The sequence below is a fragment of the Oryctolagus cuniculus genome, chromosome 2 (genome assembly GCF_051225735.1).
Source record: "Oryctolagus cuniculus isolate XC-2025 breed Fujian yellow rabbit chromosome 2, ASM5122573v1, whole genome shotgun sequence".
Lineage (NCBI taxonomy): Eukaryota > Metazoa > Chordata > Mammalia > Lagomorpha > Leporidae > Oryctolagus > Oryctolagus cuniculus.
This window is the reverse complement of record NC_142868.1, coordinates 29370684-29390723: the sequence shown is the minus strand read 5'-3', so window position 1 is coordinate 29390723 and position 20040 is coordinate 29370684. Positions and strand designations below refer to the sequence as shown.

At 37.8% G+C, this 20040-nt stretch overlaps 2 pseudogenes across 1 annotated transcript; both read left to right on the top strand.

The window, feature by feature from the left end:
* The first annotated feature begins 9748 nt into the window (after positions 1-9748).
* LOC149127711 (small ribosomal subunit protein uS19 pseudogene) lies at positions 9749-10269 on the top strand (annotated as a pseudogene). Its single transcript, XR_016229583.1, has one exon. The product of XR_016229583.1 is annotated as a small ribosomal subunit protein uS19 pseudogene (transcript).
* Positions 10270-14785: 4516 nt separating this feature from the next.
* The window catches only part of LOC100349058 (glutamate--cysteine ligase regulatory subunit pseudogene), a 182396-nt pseudogene continuing 177141 nt past the window's right edge, over positions 14786-20040 (top strand).

Here is a 20040-nt window from a genome sequence, read left to right as displayed (position 1 = left end):
TCAGAGAGGCAGAAAAAAAAATAACACAAGACATATCTGTTCTGGAAGACAAAATGCTTAAAATATTAAACATAGTCAAATATACCAAAGACATATAGACATTAAGTGAAAAGAGTGCTGAAAACTGCTCTTTATATGTAGCAATTGGAGGACACTGGTGACCTTACTGCAAATATTTAAAATAAATTCAGGAAATTAAAATGAGAGAAGTGAGTTGAAGAATGTTGGAAGATTAATTATAGAGATCAAGCATAAAGAATTTCTTTAATAGGTTTTAACTTAAAGAAAAGGAAATGCTGGCATGAAAGTTAAGTATTAAAATGCTTATTTATGTTAGGAGAATAACATTTGCTCTGTATGATGCTGAGAGTTTTTCTATAGAAAGGAGATTGAAAATCCCATAAGAAGACAGTAAGATTACTTGGGAAACTTCTGTGTCCTTAGTGTCCAAAGCATTCCTTCACTGGGAGGAAAGATTGTTCATTTCTTTTAGAAAAAGCAGAAGATTCCGGGAAGTCACTGGTACAGGAAGGTAGAAGAGCTTTAGAATTTTTTCCTGTGATTCATTCATCTTTCTCAAATGATATTGTGAAATTGAAGATAAGGAAAAAGGTGTAGAATATAGAAAAGGAGAAGCATTAGAACGATCATAAAAGACACTCAGGAATTGAAAGACCTAAGGAAATATTTCAGGATTACCTGTCATCTCTGAGAGGATCACTTGCAAAAAAGAATCATAAATTTAACTTGAGAATTACCACAATGATTGAGTGATTTACATTCCTCTTTGTGGTTGCTGATGTTATGTGGGTAGGATTTTAATTTATTCAGGATTATAAAAGTGCCATATAAAAAGCAAAGAAAAAAAAGAGTGGTCATAATGATGACTGAGCATGAGATCAAATACATAAAGAAAGTTCAGAAGAATGAAAAAGGTATTCATGGAATTTATCATTTGCAAATCCCAATAAATTTGAAAGCATATATGATGAAGAAAATTACAAACAGGGATATTGTAGCTGAGAAGTCTGCTGCTTGACATTAAGTTAATATAATAGTTGGTTTTACTGATAATAGTACATCTAAGACATAATCTTGACTGTGAATGGCTGAAATTGGGTTGAGAACCTGATAAATGAAATATATAACATTGAGGAACTGAGAAGAAATGTTAGCAAAGGGTTATTCAGCTGGAAATTGAATTCAAAAAGAAATTTAATAAAGGTCATATTGGAGAGAATATCACTGTAGCAAGATAAATTCCCCAGATCGTGATAGAAAGTGACCCAAGGATCAACAGATAATGTCAAAAAGCAAGAAAAGTTGGTGGTGGAGTTTGATTTTACAGTTGATTGAATTTCTCTGGTGGGAAGAGAAAGATCAATTTCCAAGAGACACGGAGGACAAAGAGGAAAACTATCCTACTTCAAGTTTCACTAAAACAAGAGGTATGGAGAGAACAAAACACTGTTGATTCTTCATTAAATTAGGCAACTTGAGGCTGATCCTAGTTTGGGGACAAAAAGATTGAAAGTCTCTCTCTTCTCTCTCTCTCTCTCCCTCCCTTCCACCTTTCAAGTAAATAAACTAAATACTTCTTTTTAAGAAAAAATCAGGATAGGGGAAAGAGGATATTGTGGTGCAGTGGGTTAAAAAAAGCCACAGTCTGTAAAATGATAATCCCATATGAGAGCACCAGTTTGAGTCTGGTTGCTCTGCTTCTTTTTTTTTTTTTTTTTTGTCTTTTTAAATTTTTTTTTTTTTTTTGACAGGCAGAGTGGACAATGAGAGAGGGAGAGACAGAGAGGAAGGTCTTTCTTTTTCCGTTGGTTCACCCTCCAATGGCCGCTGCGGCTGGTTCACTATGGCCAGCGCACCCTGCTGATCCGAAGCCAGGAGCCAGGTGCTTCCTCCTGGTCTCCTGTGCGGATGCAGAGCCCAAGGACCTGGGCCATTCTCCACTGCACTCCTGGGCCACAGCAAAGAGCTGGCCTGGAAGGGGAGCAACCGGGACAGAATCCAGCACCCCGACTGGGACTAGAACCTGGGGTGCCAGCGTCTCAGGTGGAGGATTAGCCTATTGAGCCGTGGCGCCGGCCTGGTTGCTCTGCTTCTGATCCAGAACCTATTAATGTGCTTGTGAAAGAAGCAGATGATGGTCCAAGTATGTGGGCTCCAGCACTCACATGGAGGAACCAGATGGTTTTGGGCTCCAGCCATTGTGGTAATTTGGGGACTAAACCAGTGGATGTGTGGTTTCACTCTCTGTTTTCCCCACGCTGTCTGTCACTCTTTATTTCAAATAAATAAAATAAACCTTAAACATTGATACGATTATTCAAAGAGGAGCAACGTATAATAAGTTTCATTAGGGAATGACTCTAAATTACAGCTAGTTCAGTGCAAGCATTTCATAGGTTTGTGGAGGATGGGATATACAGTCAAGAAATTCAATGTATATTCGGACAAAAGTAAGCCTGGAGAACTGAAATTCTTGAGGTAAATGACAGAAAATTATATAGATGGCATAATGAGATTATGTTTCATGTTCCTAAGACAAAGAATGGTAGTGAGTTAAGGATGTTGGAGGTCAGAGTGGAGTGGGTGGTCTATCCAGAAACCTGTAATGTTCTGAGGTTCCAGCATGGTTCTTGTTAGTAGACATCAAGAGTGACAAAATGATCTTGAGGCTGGCATTATGCACTGATGGTTTAATGGCCCCTTTGCAACATATCACTGCTATGGAGAACAATTTCTGAATCTTAAAGGAAAATGTCAGGAAACAATTCCAACTTTCACATATAAATGTAAATACTTATGTACATTATGTAGATACAGATATAATCAAGCTAACTTTTAATATATATAACTTTTTAATATATGTGCATATATATATACCAGTAGTATACTTCAGTGACCTGAAATCAATGCCCATTTGTCACCACTTCTTTTCATTTAACTTTTTTTTCTTTCCATGTCACATTCATTGTTTGATTGTATATTAATCTTTAAGGCACTTCTAAAATCTCCAAAGCTCAGAGAGAGGAACAGTGCCTGGATATTCATTAAAAGTTCCTGGATATTTTTATGTAGGTCATCAGTTAACCTCAAAATCTGCTTTACTGTTGGGCTATTCCCTTTTCAACACCCAAATGAATATTAGCTCTGCAAATTCTTCAGCAGTCTTTGATTAAAATTCTGAAGTATATTTGAAAGAAATTGTTTTCAATATTTCACTTATATTCATTTTAGATGTTATACAAATCTTTAAAATTGTTGTTTAGAAACATGCACAATTTTAACTAAGAACGTGTAATTTCACATGGATTTTTATATAATATATTTGAGTGAATGTTTCTTATATATTTTAAGAAAATTTGTGTTCAAACATTTTCACATATCAATATTAGAATACATTATATTTTTATAGACTGTGAAATTCTTAACAATTTTAGATGGCCATTTTACTAATTGAGATATTCTTCAGTGACTAGAAGTCTACACCCATTTGTCACCACTTTCCATGTCACCTTTCTACTTCCCATGGTGGTATTTTTTGATTCTATAGTTTATATCAAGGCATTTCTAACCAGTGTTTTAGCTGACTCACACACTTTCAATTCATTAATTGCAACAACCAAATTCCATGTCAAATTCAACCCCTTGCTGGCTAACAAACTGCAAATTTAGTTGATAAATGTATATTTTCACTTTTAGTTGGAATTAGTAGTGAGTAAGAGTCTAATCAGTGACAAGTATAGCTAGCAAATAGTGAAATATGGACTTTTGGATAATAATTTTAGATAATAGTAACTGACTTCCTGGAAGTTGATAAAACAATATAGATATGGACAAGTTTAAATAGTCTAAGTCAATATCAACCATTTCAATGACATCTTCTCTGGAATATAACTTGACCCATTTTGAACCACTGAGGAAATATCTGTTATATGACAGCTGAGAAAATTTCCTTCTCCAAAAATAGAAATACGGGAAAGAAATATACCCTGTATAATGTAAATATACTCTGTATAATGTAAAGTCATATTTAACTTACTTTTCTATAATCTTGCTAGACAATATTCCACCTGATATAAATGTGGGTCTGTACCTGAACAGCCTAACTAATATTTGTGTTTACTTGAGCAGCAAGATAAAACCGGTAGTTTAGGAAAGTAAGATAAATCTGATTTAAAAATGGGTAGATACAAGAAGTATAATAATTTATGCTATCTGGAAAAAGTTCCTTTGGGTAGCACATCACTCTCTTTCATTGTATAAGGTGGCATATAATTATAAATAACCATACATGTACAGTGAGATCACAATTAAAGTGAAGAAAACCATGTGTCTGTTTCATATAAAAGCATATTTTTAACATTTTCCTGAATTGTGAATGTAATAACTGATTTCCCACTATATTTATTTTTAAATCACTTGTTTATATATAAATATAATACATACATATATAATGCTTACATATACATATTATATGTTAAATCATTTGCTTTCATACACACATACACATAATTGTAGAGGCAAAAAGATAAATAGATAGAGGCAAAAAGAGTTCTCATATTCTGGGTCATTTCCTAAATGACTGCAGCAACTGGACCAGGAACTCAGTGCTGATCTTTCACATGGGCGGCAGGAATTAACCTATTTGATTCATCTCTGCTTCTCGCCTGGGTCTGAACTGACAGAAACCTGGAATTAGGAATAAGAGCCATGACTTGAACATAGCTACTCCAGTGTGGCAACAGGCATCCTAACACGTGCCATAACCGCTACACCAAATGCCCACCCTCCCATTATATTTAAATACTCTTGTATACTCAAGACAAATAATATCAGAGGTCTGCGATTTGCCATTTTCTATAGTTATGGTTAAAAAAGAAAGAAAAACGTGAATAGTAGTTTTCTTTTATAGCTGATACCAAGAGATCCTGGAAGGGATCAGATAACAAATTTTAAACCATTTTATTTATAGTTTTGTCACTAGGTCAAATATGCTTTTGAAACTGTTTATTTTAGTGTCAGTTCATTTTGATATCTTCTGATAATGTTTTTCCTTGTGATAAAGAATGGTAAATAATACTCTTGAAAACTGTAAGATTAGAGCAAAGACGGAAGCTGAACAAATGGAGAGAAAAATCATTTCACAGATAGAGATCTGTAATAACATCTGAGAATATAAAGTTTAACCAGACACTAATCTAAAAAAAAAAGAGAGAGAGAGAGAGACAACAAAATGGTTGCAACTGGGAACCATTATACTTAGTGAAATAAGCCAGCCCCAAAAAGACAGATACCATATGTTCTCCCCATCTTTGGTAACTAACAGAGTACATAAAAGGTAACCCATAGGAGTGAAACTGACACTGAGATTCTGTGATTGTTTACAGCCCTTGTCTGGACTGTTGCAGAGCAGTGGTTTTTTTCCATCATGCTATTTGTTCAACTCTTTACTTAATGTAGGGTTAATCTTGTAAGTATAAAGTAAACTGAATGTTGATCTCTGTAAAAATTAAGAGTGGGAATAGGAGGACAAAGATGGGTGGGAACATGGGTGGGAGGGAAGGTAGGGTGGGAAGTATCACTATGCTCTTGAAATAGGAAATACATGAATTGCATACTTTAATTTAAAAGAGAGAGAGAGAGAGGCTGGCGCCTTGGCTCACCAGGCTAATCCTCTACCTGCGGCACCAGCACCCCGGGTTCTAATCCCGGTCAGGGCTCCAGATTCTGTCCTGGTTGCTCCTCTTCCAGTCCAGCTCTCTGCTGTGGCCCGGGAGTGCGGTGGAGGATGGCCCAGGTCCTTGGGCCCTGTACCCGCATGGGAGACCAGGAGGAAGTACCTGGCTCCTGGCTTCGGATCAGCGCAGCGCGCTGGCCGCAATGCGCCAACCATAGCTGCCACTTGGGGGGTGAACCAATGGAAAAAGGAAGACCTTTCTCTCTCTCTCTCTCTCTCTCTCTCTCACTGTCTAACTCTGCCTGTCAAAAAAATAAAAATTTAAAAAATTAAAAGAGAGAGCAGGAAAGTGCTTCAAACAGATAAGAATGGATATGGGCTGCCACACCAGGAGTAAAGGTTGGTACAGTCAGTCAACATCCTTAATCCTTGGTTTTTCACATTCCAAACACATAGCTGGAGATAGAGACAGAGAGAGAGAAGGAGGTAGCTAGGAAGAGAGGGAGGCAGGGAGGGAAGGAAGGAGGGACAGGGGAGGGAAGGAGGGGGGAGAGAGAAAGAGAGGGGAGTGAGGGAGAGAGAGAGAGAGAGAGAGAGAGAGGAAACTACATTGTTAGAACTGTGCAAAGAAATATCAGAGAATATGACTTCTAGTTTCCTGTGGTTACTTGTCTCAAACTATGACCCCCAACAATTTCTTCCCTCTGTGTGCCTCTATTCCGTTCCTCACAGCAACAAGTGAAGATTATTTTATCTGTCCTTCAATCCATGTAGGCCTTGTGACTGCCCTTGACAAAGAAATGTGTTAGAAGAAACATTTTGGGACTTTCAAATCCAGTCTTGAAAGGTCTGCCAGTTTTTATCACATGCTTCTTAGAACTCAGCCACTACCGTGTGAAAAGCTCAAGCCACATACAGAGTCCAAGCAGTTAAGAATAAAAGTGTTTCCTTTGACAGCCCCGTCTGAGATGCTCTCTGACAGTCTATACCAAACCCCCACCAGAGGAATGAACCCTCGTGGATGCTACGGCCAAGTCAGTTGGCTGCAGCACAGAGAATCGTGAAAAATGCTGCAATTACTAATGGTTTTTGCACATGATTCTGTGAGTTTTTTTTTTTTTTTAATATAACAATAGCTGAGAAAGTCTTCTGGATGTACATCCTGGAAGGATTCATCAGTTTCAACATTGCAAGTTATCAGTTCCTAAAATTTGAATTCAACTTCCATTGTAGTGTTAGGTAAAGGCCACTATTGTAAACACTAAATGTATATTATATATTAAATTTGTATCCTGAAGATGTTTAAAAAAGGAAATCAGAAGAGATTTTGGAAGATGGTGAGTGATGCAACGTTAAATAGAGTTAAATGGGCTTACAGAGAAAAGGCCCCAGATTCATTTGCTAAACCTCAGGTGATTCCATCTAGGTAAATTTAGTTTTAACAAGAATAAAATCTAAAGATACAAGCATAAACTAGATTTTGAAGGACATTGTAAACTCAACTAATAAATTCAGATCTTCTTACACAGATATTAGATAACCATTGTAGTGCCAATTGGGAGTTGTCATATTTGAGTCTTAGGAATAAAATTGTAAAACTAAAAACTATACTAAAGTGATGTACAGCACTTCCACTCTGATCATAAGAAAGTATCAAGGCCTAGAATTCCTTTTCTAATGTAACTAAATAAAAAAATGGCAAAATGTGTGAAAAGCCATATATACTAAGTAAGTAGTTTTTGAATGTTCTCTCCACAACAAAACAATATATGAATTCACACATATGTGAATTAGCTTATTTTTGCCATTCCACAGTATACACATATGGAAAACATAATGCTGTACATCATCACTGTATCTAATTTTTATTTGAAAAATTTTAGAAGGGCCAGCGTTGTGGTGCAGCAGGTTAAGCCACTGATTTTTGATGGCAGCATACCACAAAGGAGATGCAGTTTGAGTCTCCATTACTCCACTTCTGATCCAGTACCCTGTTAATGCACCTGGGAAAGCAATGAGAAATGGTCCAAGTACTTAGTCTCCAGCTACCCATAAGGTAGACACAGATAGAACTCCTTGGTCCTGGCTTTAGCTTGGCTCAGCTCTGGCTGTCACAGCCATTTGGAGAGTGAACAAGCAATGTAAGCTCTCTCTCTCTCTCTCTCTCTGTGTGTGTGTGTATTTCTTCTCTTTCTGTTATTCTGCTTTTCAAATAAATAATTTTTTTAAAGTTAGAAGGCAACCGATTTGCACATATCAGGCAACAAACAGCACAAGAACAATTCCTAAGATAAATAGTACATGAGAGTTGAGCACTAAAATTGCAATTTTCAGTATATGATTTGGGTACTGGATCCTGTCATGTTCTCTGAGTGTGAGACTGCGATCTGAATTCCAAAGGACTGAACCCACTGGAATTTATTGAGGAGGGGAAGAACTCACTGTAGACAGAGTTCCACATATTTGTATAGGGTTACCTTTGAGTCATTAACTAAATACCAATCTGTACATACATAAATCAAAAATGCATGAAATTCACAAAAAACCCAGTCTGGGGATGGGTGGCAAGGAAGGGGAAGGAATGAGACTGCTAAAACAATAATTCCTATGGTTCAAAAACACAGAGTTGTTCAAAATTCTTTTAGGCAGAAACTAGCAAACAAATTTCATAAAACACATTCAATGTATCCTAAAGAATGCCAGCAAAAAAATCATTTAGCCATCTTTAACCATGTTTTAACAAAGTTACCTTTCACCAATGGGAAATAAATAATATAATTATCAATAACAACTAAAGATTGACTTAAAAAGAGCATGAAAGTATGTCCTTTTACTAGTAGAAAGTGGGTTAAGCCAGCAATAATGGCCAGGGAACAGCAGAATGCCCAGGTTCCTGGACCCTACTATCCATGTACTTATCTCCTGGCTTTGGCCTGGAGCTGCCCCAGCCAGAGTGCCTGGGTTCAGGTTAAGCTTTGCTTGTGATTCCAGCTCTCTGCTAATGCATACCAGGGAGGCAGCAGGTGATGGCTTGGCTCAGCAGTTGCGTCCTTGCAATCCATATGGGAGACACAGATTGCATTTGAGTTTCTGGCTTCAGTTTGGCCAAGTCCTGGCAGCTGTTTACATGTGGGGAGTAAAAAGCTGATGTAAGATTTCTTTATTTCCCATTGTCTCTCTTCTTTCTCTTTCTCTCTGCATTTAAGATTTTTTTAAACAGAAAAAAATTAGCAAAGAACACATTCAAGAGTATTTTGGATCCAATTAGATTTACTCAGTTTTCCAATCCAATCTGTACCAGATCGAACTAATTTACCTTAATTACAACCATTTCAAAAGAGCAGACACCTCAGTTTTCATGTTAATCATTTCCTAAATAATACCTTGCAAATTCTTGCTACCATAAGCATTTATTGAATAAGTACAGCAGTAATAGACTAGAATGTTTACATAATGGATTATAACTATTTTAAATGATTGAGTGAAAAATAATGATAGGTGCTAGGATGTGGTACAGAAAGTCTACTGCATATAACTCCTGCATCCCATATCAGAGGGATGATTGAGTCCTGGATACCATGCTCTGATCCAGCGTCCAGATAATGCTTGCTGGGAAGACAGAGAAAGATGGCCTTGGTCCCCTGCTATCCAGGTGGGAGAACCAGAAGGAGTACCTGGTTCCTGGGTTTGGCCTGACCCACATCCAGTTACTGTGTTACTGCAGTCATTTGGGAAATGAACCAGCACATGGCAGATTCTGTGTCTCTGTGTCTCTCGCTGTCTCTCTCTCTCGCTCTGCTAATGACTAATAAATACATTTAAGTGTAGAAGAATGAGAAAGTAGTAATACATTTGCAAAAGTTTATGAGAAGATGATACACAAAATATAAAAAAAGAAAAGAGAAAAGGAATCACAAAAAGCTGAACAATTTCTCTCCAGAGAAATATCCACAGGGAAAATATGTACCCACAAGAGATAACAATTATAAATTAATATTCTTAAATGGTTCTAAATTCTTTTAAGAATAAAACATATCAACGCAGGCGGCCTCGCGATAACTGCGCGTGCGCGAGCTGCGCGTCCTCTTCCGGGAAGCCGACAAGATGGCGGAAGTGGAGCAGAAGAAGAAGCAGACGTTCCGCAAGTTCACCTACCGCGGCGTGGACCTGGGCCAGCTGCCGGACATGTCCTACGAGCAGCTGATGCAGCTGTACAGCGCGCGGCAGCGGCGGCGGCTGAGCCGGGGCCTGCGGCGGAAGCAGCACTCGCTGCTCAAGCAGCTGCGCAAGGCCAAGAAGGAGGCGACGCCCATGGAGAAGCCCGAGGTGGTGAAGACGCACCTGCGCGACATGATCATCCTGCCCGAGATGGTGGGCGTGTACAACGGCAAGACCTTCAACCAGGTGGAGATCAAGCCCGAGATGATCAGCCACTACCTGGGCGAGTTCTCCATCACCTACAAGCCCGTGAAGCACGGCCGGCCGGGCATCGTCGCCACGCACTCCTCCCGCTTCATCCCGCTGAAGTAGCCCCAATAAAGCGCGCTCCTGCGTGGCAAAGAAAAAAAAAAAAAAACATATCTATACATTATTATTGAAGCTCTAGATGAAATGGTTGGACATGCACACAAACATACAAAAAGAGAATAGAGGACAAGAAAATATCAGGAGGCTGGCATTTTGGTTTAGTGGATGGGGCCACTGCCTGTAGTGCTAGTATCCCATATGGGTGCTGGTTCAAGGCCTGGCTGCTCCACTTCCAGTCCAGCTCTCTGCCATGGCCTGGGAAAGCAGTGGAAGATAGCCCAAATGCTTCGGTCCCTACACCCATGTGGGAGACCTGGAAGAAGCTCCTGGCTTCTGGCTCCTGGCTTTGGATGGGCCCAGTTTGGCCATTGCAGCCAGCTGGAGAGTGAACCATCAGATGGAGGATCTCTCTCTCTCTCTCTCTCTCTCTCTCTCTCTGCCTCTGCCTCTGCCTTTCTGTAACTGTGGCTTTCAAATAAATAAATAAATCTAAAAATGAATTAAAATACCAAAAGTGAAAGATTTCAGATTAAATTATGAGGAATGTAAGAATAATTAAAACAATAGAGATTGCTTTATCAAAATACAGGTTGGAAAAGTGAGGACAAATATTGGACAAATTTCAAATGTGATGACAATTATTTTAAGAAACTCGTAACTACATAATAAGCAAAGAGGAGCCAACATATGCATAATTGGAAACTACAAAGAAGCAAATGCAAACCAGACAACAACTGTTTAATTATACACTTTAAGATCTTTAGGAGAACTTAGCCTTTTAGACTAACTGCCTAATAATACAAGTTTAAAATATGGAAGTGAGTAATTCACTTGACACTAAACATATTTTTAAATGTATCTGTGGTTCTTAATAATCAAGAATTTTAGGCTTATTGCATTTATACATTCAATTTTCACATCCATAAATTTATTTTGATAATTAGATTATTTATAAATCAGAAAACTGTTGAAAAAGAAATCAACTATATAAATTCTGTTTAGAAGTTTAAAACTGGTTTTTGGTGAGCACAAAATGAATCAATATCAAATTTTCTTAAAATATGCTAAGTTCATGTACCACCTAAGATTCACAAACTAAATTTAAAAGCCCATGAAAAAGGTCAAATTTGAAACTATAACTTTTATAAATAGGATTCTAATTGATGAAATTCCTGAATTGACTTTTATACACTCAAAAATCACTCTTGAGGAAAACAAAAAGCTTCTGTCAATAATGTCAATGTTGTGGGGTTGTAGTTGTGGGGAGTGTTTCTTATCTTTGCTATTAAAATAAGAAAAATAACTTTTTGCATTGTAGGATTTCTTTTATTTTAATTTCCTACAGTAATTGCCATGTGAAGAATGGCAAAACTACTTTGTGGAAGGGCCACAGCTATTATTTTTATTTAGCACTGTTGAGGTAGAGCAATACTAAAAGAGGAAGCAAAGTTCAGAACATTTAGGCCAGAGGCAAGGAACATGCATCATTAGCACTTCAATGGATCACTCAGGAGGAATTAGAATCAATTTGAATGATGTCTGCAGTGCCCTCTTCTCTGGGAACAGCTGCTCCACTTTCCCCCCTTTTTTTTTTTTTTGAACTACTTACATGAAAGAGACAACTTCAACAGATGACCTGATTGGAGGAGCCAGAGCACAATCCCAGGGCACCAAACCTGTGAGGGAGGAGTAATAGTTTACTTTTGAAGGAGAATTCTCTATTCTCAGAAGCGCAGGAATCTCCACATAGGCACTAGAATTCGATATGCATATTTTCCTTAATTCAGGGAGGATGATGTTGATCTATAAAAAGTGATTTTAGATGGAAAGATGAAACAAGTGGGAACAATTCAGAATGTTAGATCTGGGAAAACCTTCAGAGATCATTCGGCCTGGTTCTATCATTTGTGTCTGTGACACAAAACAGGATGGATAAATTTCTCCAACTAAAACCACAGGAGTCCAGGAAACATGTGTTTAGCTTCCAGATTGATATTTAGTTTCGTGTACCAATTATAGAGGCAAAATTAGGTGTTTCACTGAGTTCACCTGAGTCAGATGGCCAATGGTAACAACTTATGGCCTTTAGTCTGAGGGACCCTTACGTAGATAGAGCATGTTTCCAGAAACTGCACATTGTGACGATGAGCATTCCCTCCTTATCTATGACAAGATGCATGTTCCCCCTAAATTTACACACAGCCTATGAGATGCTTTGTCCTACTCTTCTGTTTTGTATCTCTGTACCCTCATTTAATTATACAAGATTGCAACTGACAGGTACGCAAGGGAGATGAAATTGTGAGTTTTGAGAGTATAACATAGGGAAGTTGGAGCATACCCAAAGTGATGTTCTGATTTTCCAGATTTCTTCAAACTGACAAAAAGAACCTAGTAATTATTCAACATGAGGCATGATCTTATTAGGAAAATCTACTCATAACTATTTTACCCAGAAAGGAGGTACAATAGAAATTCAAAACGGATTGGACATTTTTTTTTTTTTCAAAATGTTAGACAATAAGAGAGCTTTCTCCTTTTCACAAAAGATCCATTGTTCCCCTTTTCCATCTTTTAAAATAATCTCTTTAGGTGCTTAATACAAGTGACTTTTCATGATGCACTTTAAATAAAGGCGAGGGTCTGTATCAAGAGTAGTTTTCTCATACGATTTATGTGTGAAATGAATGAGGACTGTGGTTGTCTGAGAAGAAGACTACTTGTGTAAGGTCAAGAATTGCTTCTTAGATTTTTTTACTAATGTTCTTTTATTCAATTATGTTTCTTTGTAAATCTGCAAGAAACTCACCTGGAGTATACATGCAGGCTTCAAGTTAGATGGATCAGAAATTGGGATGAAATGAGGACTGGAAAACACTCTTAAGGACTCTGGAGCCTTTTTGTAAGCCAAAAGCCATCACAGAACCCTCAGTGACACGCCTCAGTGAGTCAATTCCTTATTTTGGAAAGAGAACAGAAGAGGAAAAATGAAATTAAAACTAAAATGAAACAAAAACAAAGGGCAAACCAGAAGTGTCAGTCGCAGGTCTCTTTATCACACATATTTTGAATTTTCTCAGTGAAAAATTTTCAACTTTGGTGGAGTAAAAATGACATTTAATGTTTGAGTTGCATCTCATTTCTCAGGATAATTTGTTTTGTTTAAAGACTCTTCTTTCTATATTAATTTCTCAGCTTCAGTCCTTTGTTACTCTTCTCATTCCACCATCAAATAAATGATTTTGAAAGTCAATTTTCTAGAAGTTATTCTGTATTAATTTGCTAGGGTAGGGCTTCCATAACAAAGGAACACAGACTATAGAAATACAAGGTCAAGGTGTCAACACTCTGTTTTTTATTAATTAATTAATTTATTTATTATTTATTTTTCCTGAGACCTCTTTCTTGCTTTGCAGAACACTGTCTTCTACTTGTGACTTAACAAAATTGTTTTATTTGTACACATAAAACTCCAGGTCTCTTTGTCCAAATTTTCTCTTTTAATAAAAACAGCATTTGTATTGAATCAGAGCCAATCCTAATGGTCTCATTTTAACAACTTTTTAAATGTCATATTCCAAATATTTTATTTTCTAGCTAGTCATTAGTAGTTGAGATGTTCCAGTCTGTGAAATATTTTTAGAAAGTACAAGGAAAATGTGTATTATTAAAAAAAACTATGCCTGAATTTTGAAAAAATTACAGATAAAAGTCTATTAACTCTTCTTTTCCTTGATAATTTTAATATTGACTCACATTATACTTTTCATTTGTTCTTTGTTTTCGGAATTCCCAAACAAGCATCTGCCACCTTTTTTCTCCATCCTGGAAATCATCAGGACCTTCTAATGTCACTATGTTGAAAGATGTTCCATTGCTAATAGAAATATAAATTTTCCATTTTCACTTCTCATATTATGGCTATTCCATACTTTTTTATACCATTGTTCCTGTGAGAAATCTGCTGTCAATGTTATTCTTGCTGTGTTTTTTCTGTGACTGTGTTTAAGATTTGTTCTTTATTATCTGTGGTTTTCACCAGTTTTAGTTTGATATTTCTACATCTAGTTTTCATTTAATGATAAACCTTTGCATAATTCATGTTCATTGCATAATTGAAACAGACTTCAATTAATTGGGGAGTTTTAAAATTCACTATTTTTTCAAAAATTGTTTCCACAATTTTTTCTCCCTTTTAATTATAACTACACATATGTTAGATGTGTTAAACTATGTATTGCAAACTTTTTTATGTTGAAGTGTTTCTGTGTAAATGTCATCTTCTTAGCTTCTATTTCAGAGTTTTTCTCCACAGATCTTTCTAATCTATAAATAAATACATATATTATCTTCTTAGGACATTCGAATTGTATATGTTTCATTTGCCAATCATATCTTATCCTCAATTTCCTAGTATGTTTTCATCTGTTTCCATATGAAAATTATATCGAAATATTTATAAAGTTACTTTCTCTATATATTATTATTTTAAAGGCAGAAAACTAAGCTAAGGACATTGGGACTCTCAAAGAGAGATCTTCCTTTCATTGATTCACTCCACAAATGGCGGCAACAATCTGGTCTAGATCAGGTATAAATTAGAAGTCAGGAATTCCTTCGTCATCTCCCACATGGGTATCAGTGGCTCAGGCTTGTTAAGCATCTTTTACTAGCTTCTCAGGTACATTAACATGAAGCTAGATCAGAAGTTGGTTAAGTAGCACAGAAACTGATCTCCAATATGCAATTATGACATTATCAGTGGTAGCTTAACCTGCTGTATCATTGTTGCAGCCCTTGTCTCTCAGTTTTCTCCAAAAGTAATCACTTTCCTAGGATATTCACGTTATGCAAACATTTGAACAAAATAATTTTCCTAATTTTTGTGAAGTATTATCACATGCATGTAAATCCAAAGTGACAAAATCCTTCTCCATATTTTTCAGGTCAACCAGTTTTCTTCTTGTGTGTGTATGCATGTGTCTATGTAGGTGCATGAGATAGTCAGGTTTTTATATTCAATGGATTTTTTTTCTTTTCTTTTCTTTTTTTTTTTTTTTTTTTTTTTTTTTTTTACAGGCAGAGTGGAACAGTGAGAGAGAGAGACAGAGAGAAAGGTCTTTTTTTGCCTTTGGTTCACCCTCTAATGGCCGGCATGGCTGGCGTGCTACGGCTGGCGCATCGTGCTGATCCGAAGCCAGGAGCCAGGTGCTTCTCCTGGTCTCCCTTACGGGTGCAGGGCCCAAGCACTTGGGCCATCCTCCACTGCACTCCCGGGCCATAGCAGAGAGCTGGCCTGGAAGAGGAGCAACCGGGACAGAATCCGGCGCCCCGACCGGGACTAGAACCTGGTGTGACGGTGCTGCAAGGCAGAGGATTAACCTATTGAGCCACAGCGCTGGCCTAATGGATTTCAAATGTAAAGATTTGTCCTAAATTTTCACTGGTTTTAATTTACTGTGAATCTTCCAATTTATTTTGTCAGGAATAACACAGCAACGGAGGATTAAAAAACAAAAACAAAAACAAAAACTAAAACTTCTTTGGTTAATAGGGAAGATATTTCCCTGAAAAAAAAAATGTTTTCTTGTTACATGTGACACACAACTGCTCTTAAAAGCCTAGACATACAAACAGCATCATTTGCGGTATGGCTTGGCAGTTTATGAGCTGATACAAGTTCAATATAATTTTACTCTTAGTGTTAATACAGTGTGGACTCCTGAGTTTTCCCCTGGGGTTTCACTGCAAGGAAAATAGTTTGGTTCTGGGGCCAGCACTATGGTGCAGTGGGTTAACACCTTGGACTGAAGTGCCAGTATCCCATATGGGCACTGGTTTGAGACCCGGCTGTTCTACTTCTGATCGAGCTCTCTGCTATGTTCTGGGAAAGCAGTAGAAGATGTCCCAAGTCTTTGGGCCCTTGCACCTACATGAGAGACCCAGAATAAGCTTCTAGCTCCGGGCTTCAGATCGGCACAGCTCCAGCAGTTGCAGCCAGTTGGGGGATGAACCAGCGAATGGAAGACCTCTCTCTCTCTCTCTCTGCCTCTCCTCTCTGTGTAGCTCTGAATTTCAAATAAATAAATAAATATTTTAAAAAAGAAAATAGTTTGGCTCACTAACCCTGTGTGTAGTGTAATAATTCAAGTTTGATAACAAAATAATCCTGACACTAATGAATTTAAAACACTTTTTAAAGGAAAACCAATCAGGTACAATATGCCAAGAATATCTAAAACAAATCTATTTTTCCATCAGAAGTCATGTTATTTATTAAGTGCAAGTAAACTAGGACCAGCAGGCTTGGCAAACAAAAAAGCTGTCTGTACATTAATGTTTATTGCAGCTCAATTCACAATAGCTAAGACCTGGAATCAAGCTAATTGCCCATCAACAGTAAACTGGATAAAGAAATTAGGGGACATGTACTCTATAGAATACTATACAGCAGTAAAAAACAATGAAACCCAGTCATTTGCAACAAAATGGAGCAATCTGGGAAACGTTATGCTGAGTGAAACAAGCCAGTCTCAAAGGGACAAATATCATATGTTTTCCCTGATCGGTGACAACTAACCAAGCACCAAAAAGGAAGCCTGTAAAGTGAAATGGACACTATGAGAAACAATGACTTGATCAGCCCTTGTCTTGACTATTGATGAACAACTTAATACTTTATCCTTTTTAGTTTTTTTGGTTCTACTTAATACTATTGGTTGAACTCTGTAATTAACACACAATTATTCTTAGGTGTTTAAATTTAACTGAAAAGTGATCCCTGTTAAATATAAGAGTGGAAATAAGAGAGGGAGGAGACGTACAATTTGGGACAAGCTGAAGATGACTTGCCCCAAATGGTAGAGTTAGAAACGTGACAGGGGATTCCAATTCAGTCCCCTCAAAGTGGCATGTACCAATGTCATCTCACTAGTCAAAGTGATCAGTTTCAGTTCATAACTGATCATAATGATAGGATTAAATCAAATAGATCATATAAACAAGACTAGTGTCTGCTAATACTAACTGATAGAATAAAAAAGAAGAAAATTACCCAACATGGGAAGTGGGATACACATAGAATGGCAGATGTCCTAAAGAGCACTCTGGCCTCAGAATCAGCCCTTAAGGCATTCGGATCTGGCTGAAGAGCCCATGAGAGTATTTTAGGCATGGAAAGCCAAGAAACTCTGGCAAAAAAAAAAAAAAAAAAAAAAAAATCCTAATGGAAGATCTCTATGAATGAGATCCCAGTGGAAAGAAAGAATGGGCCATCAGAGAACGAGGTACCTTTTTCTGAAGGGAGGAGAGAACTTCCACTTTGACTATGACGTTGTCTAAATAAGATAGGAGTTGGCAAACTCGAAAGGCTTGCATAGCCTTGGCAACTCATGATAAGAGCCTAGGGTGATTACTGATGCCATAAACAAGAGTGTCAATTGTTAAGTCAACAACAGGAATCACTGTGCGCTTACTCCTCATATAGGATCTCTGTCCTTAATGTGTTGTCCAATGTGAATTAATATTATAACTAGCCAGCGCCGCGGCTCACTAGGGTAATCCTCCGCCTTGCAGCACTGGCACACCAGGTTCTAGTCCCGGTTGGGGCAGGGATTCCGTCCCAGTTGCCCCTCTTCCCGGCCAGCTCTCTGCTGTGTCCAGGGAGTGCGGTGGAGGATGGCTCAAGTACTTGGGCCCTGCACCCCATGGGAGACCAGGATAAGTACTTGGCTCCTGCCATCAAATCAGCATGGTGCGCCGGCCACAGTGCAGCCATTAGAGGGTGAACCAATGGCAAAGGAAGACTTTTCTCTCTGTCTCTCTCTCTCAGTGTCCACTCTGCCTGCCAAAATAAATAAATAAATAAATAAATAAAATTAAATTAAAAAATACTATAACTAGTACTCGAACAGTACTTTACACTTTGTGTTTCTGTGTGGGTGTAAACTTTTGAAATCTTTACTTAATATACACTAAATTGATCTTCTGTACATATAGGTAATTGAAAATGAATCTTGATGTGAATGGAATGGGAGAGGGAGTGGGAGATGGGAGAGTTGCTTGTGGTTGGGAGGGAACTTATGGGGGGAAAAAGCCCCTGTAATCCAAAAGCTGTACTTTGGAAATTTATATTTGTTAAATAAAAGTTAAAAAAAATAACCATTTAAAATTTATTTTAGAAATTGAAAGTAAAATGTTTTTAAAATATGCTTAGAGGGGCCGGCGTTGTGGCACTGCAGGTTAAGCTGTCACCTGTGAGTATGTTCAAGCCCCAGCTGCTCTGTTTCTGATCCAGTTTCCTACTAATGTGCCTGGGGAAGCAGCAGAAGAAGGCAAAAGTGCATGGCCCCTGAACCCATGTAGGAGGCCTGCTTGGAGTTCCTGGTTCCTGGCTTCAGGCTGGTCCAGTCACAGCTCTTCCAGCCATCTGGGGAATGAACCAGTGGGTGGAAGATTCTTTATTCTCTTTTTATCTCTTCTCTCTTTCCAGTCATCTCTCCGTGTAGCTGTGCCTTTCAAATAAATAAATAAATGTTTTAAAATATGCTTACAAGTTCAAGTTGTCAATGCTGTATTCGAGAATATCCATTGATATGCCTCTTCTCTGCTTTATAAAACATGCAAACTGTTTTCTGAAAACATCCTTTTTAGGTGAAACTGACTTAAAAAAAAATGATAATTTTACAGACCGTCATCGTGGCATAACAGGTTAAGCTGACGCCTGCACTGCCAGTATCCCATATGGGGACCTGTTGAAGTCGTAACTTCTCCAATCCAGCTCCCTGTAATGTACCTGGGAAAGCAGCAGAGGAAGACCCAAGTCCTTGGGGCCCTGCACCCGCATGGCAGACCCTGTCAACTGCCTCCTGGCTTCAGCCTGGCCAATCCTGGCTCTTGTGACCATTAGGGAGTGCAGAAGATGGAATATCTAACTCTCTCTGTCTCTCCTCTCTGTCTATAACTGCATTTCAGTAAATAAAGTAAATCTTTTTAAAAATGGTAATTTTAAGCTTATTGTCTTTAGTTTAGTTGCATTTTAGAGCTAATGTGAGTTTTGAAGGAAAAGTAGATTTGGATAGTTAATTGCATGACAAAAAACTTTGAAAACAGAGCTATGACTGTCTTCTCTTTGTTTACCTTTTTCAATCATTACATTTACTGATTGTGTTATTCTTTTTATGATTGGAGCACTAACCATGATGGACAGATGGACAGCTTAGTTAGATGACGGATTAGTTGAATGAGAGAGGGAGGAGGAAGAAAGGGTTGGAGCATGGGCAGGGAGGAGGGTAGGGTGGAAATTCTTGTGAGCTTTGCTAAAATTGACTGTCAACAAATATGTAATCTTAATATTTTAGTCATTTAAAAAGGATAATATACTTAAGAGAAAAAATTAAATTTCAAATACAAGCTTATATCAAAATCTTTTTTAATTTATGTAAACTTAATTCATGATTAGGTTTTCTGGATAGCTGCTTCTTTAACCTATAGACTAATCATAATAGTGCTAACAGCACAAAGCCCACTATAATGCAAGATATATTTTGTAGTTATGAGAAAAACATATTTTTAGTTGTGACAACACCTCTAATTAGGTGTTGAAAAGTTGCAATTATCTGTCAACAATTACTAACAGTTAAAAATAGTTTCTTCAGGGCCAGCGCTGTGGTGTATTGGGTAAAGTTGTCACCTACAGTGCCTGCATCCCATGTGGGTGCTGGTTCGAGTTCCAGCTGTTCCACTTCTGATCCCACTTTTGCTGTGGCCTGGGAAGGCAGTGGAGGATGGCCCAAGTCCTTGAGCCCCTGCATCAGGAT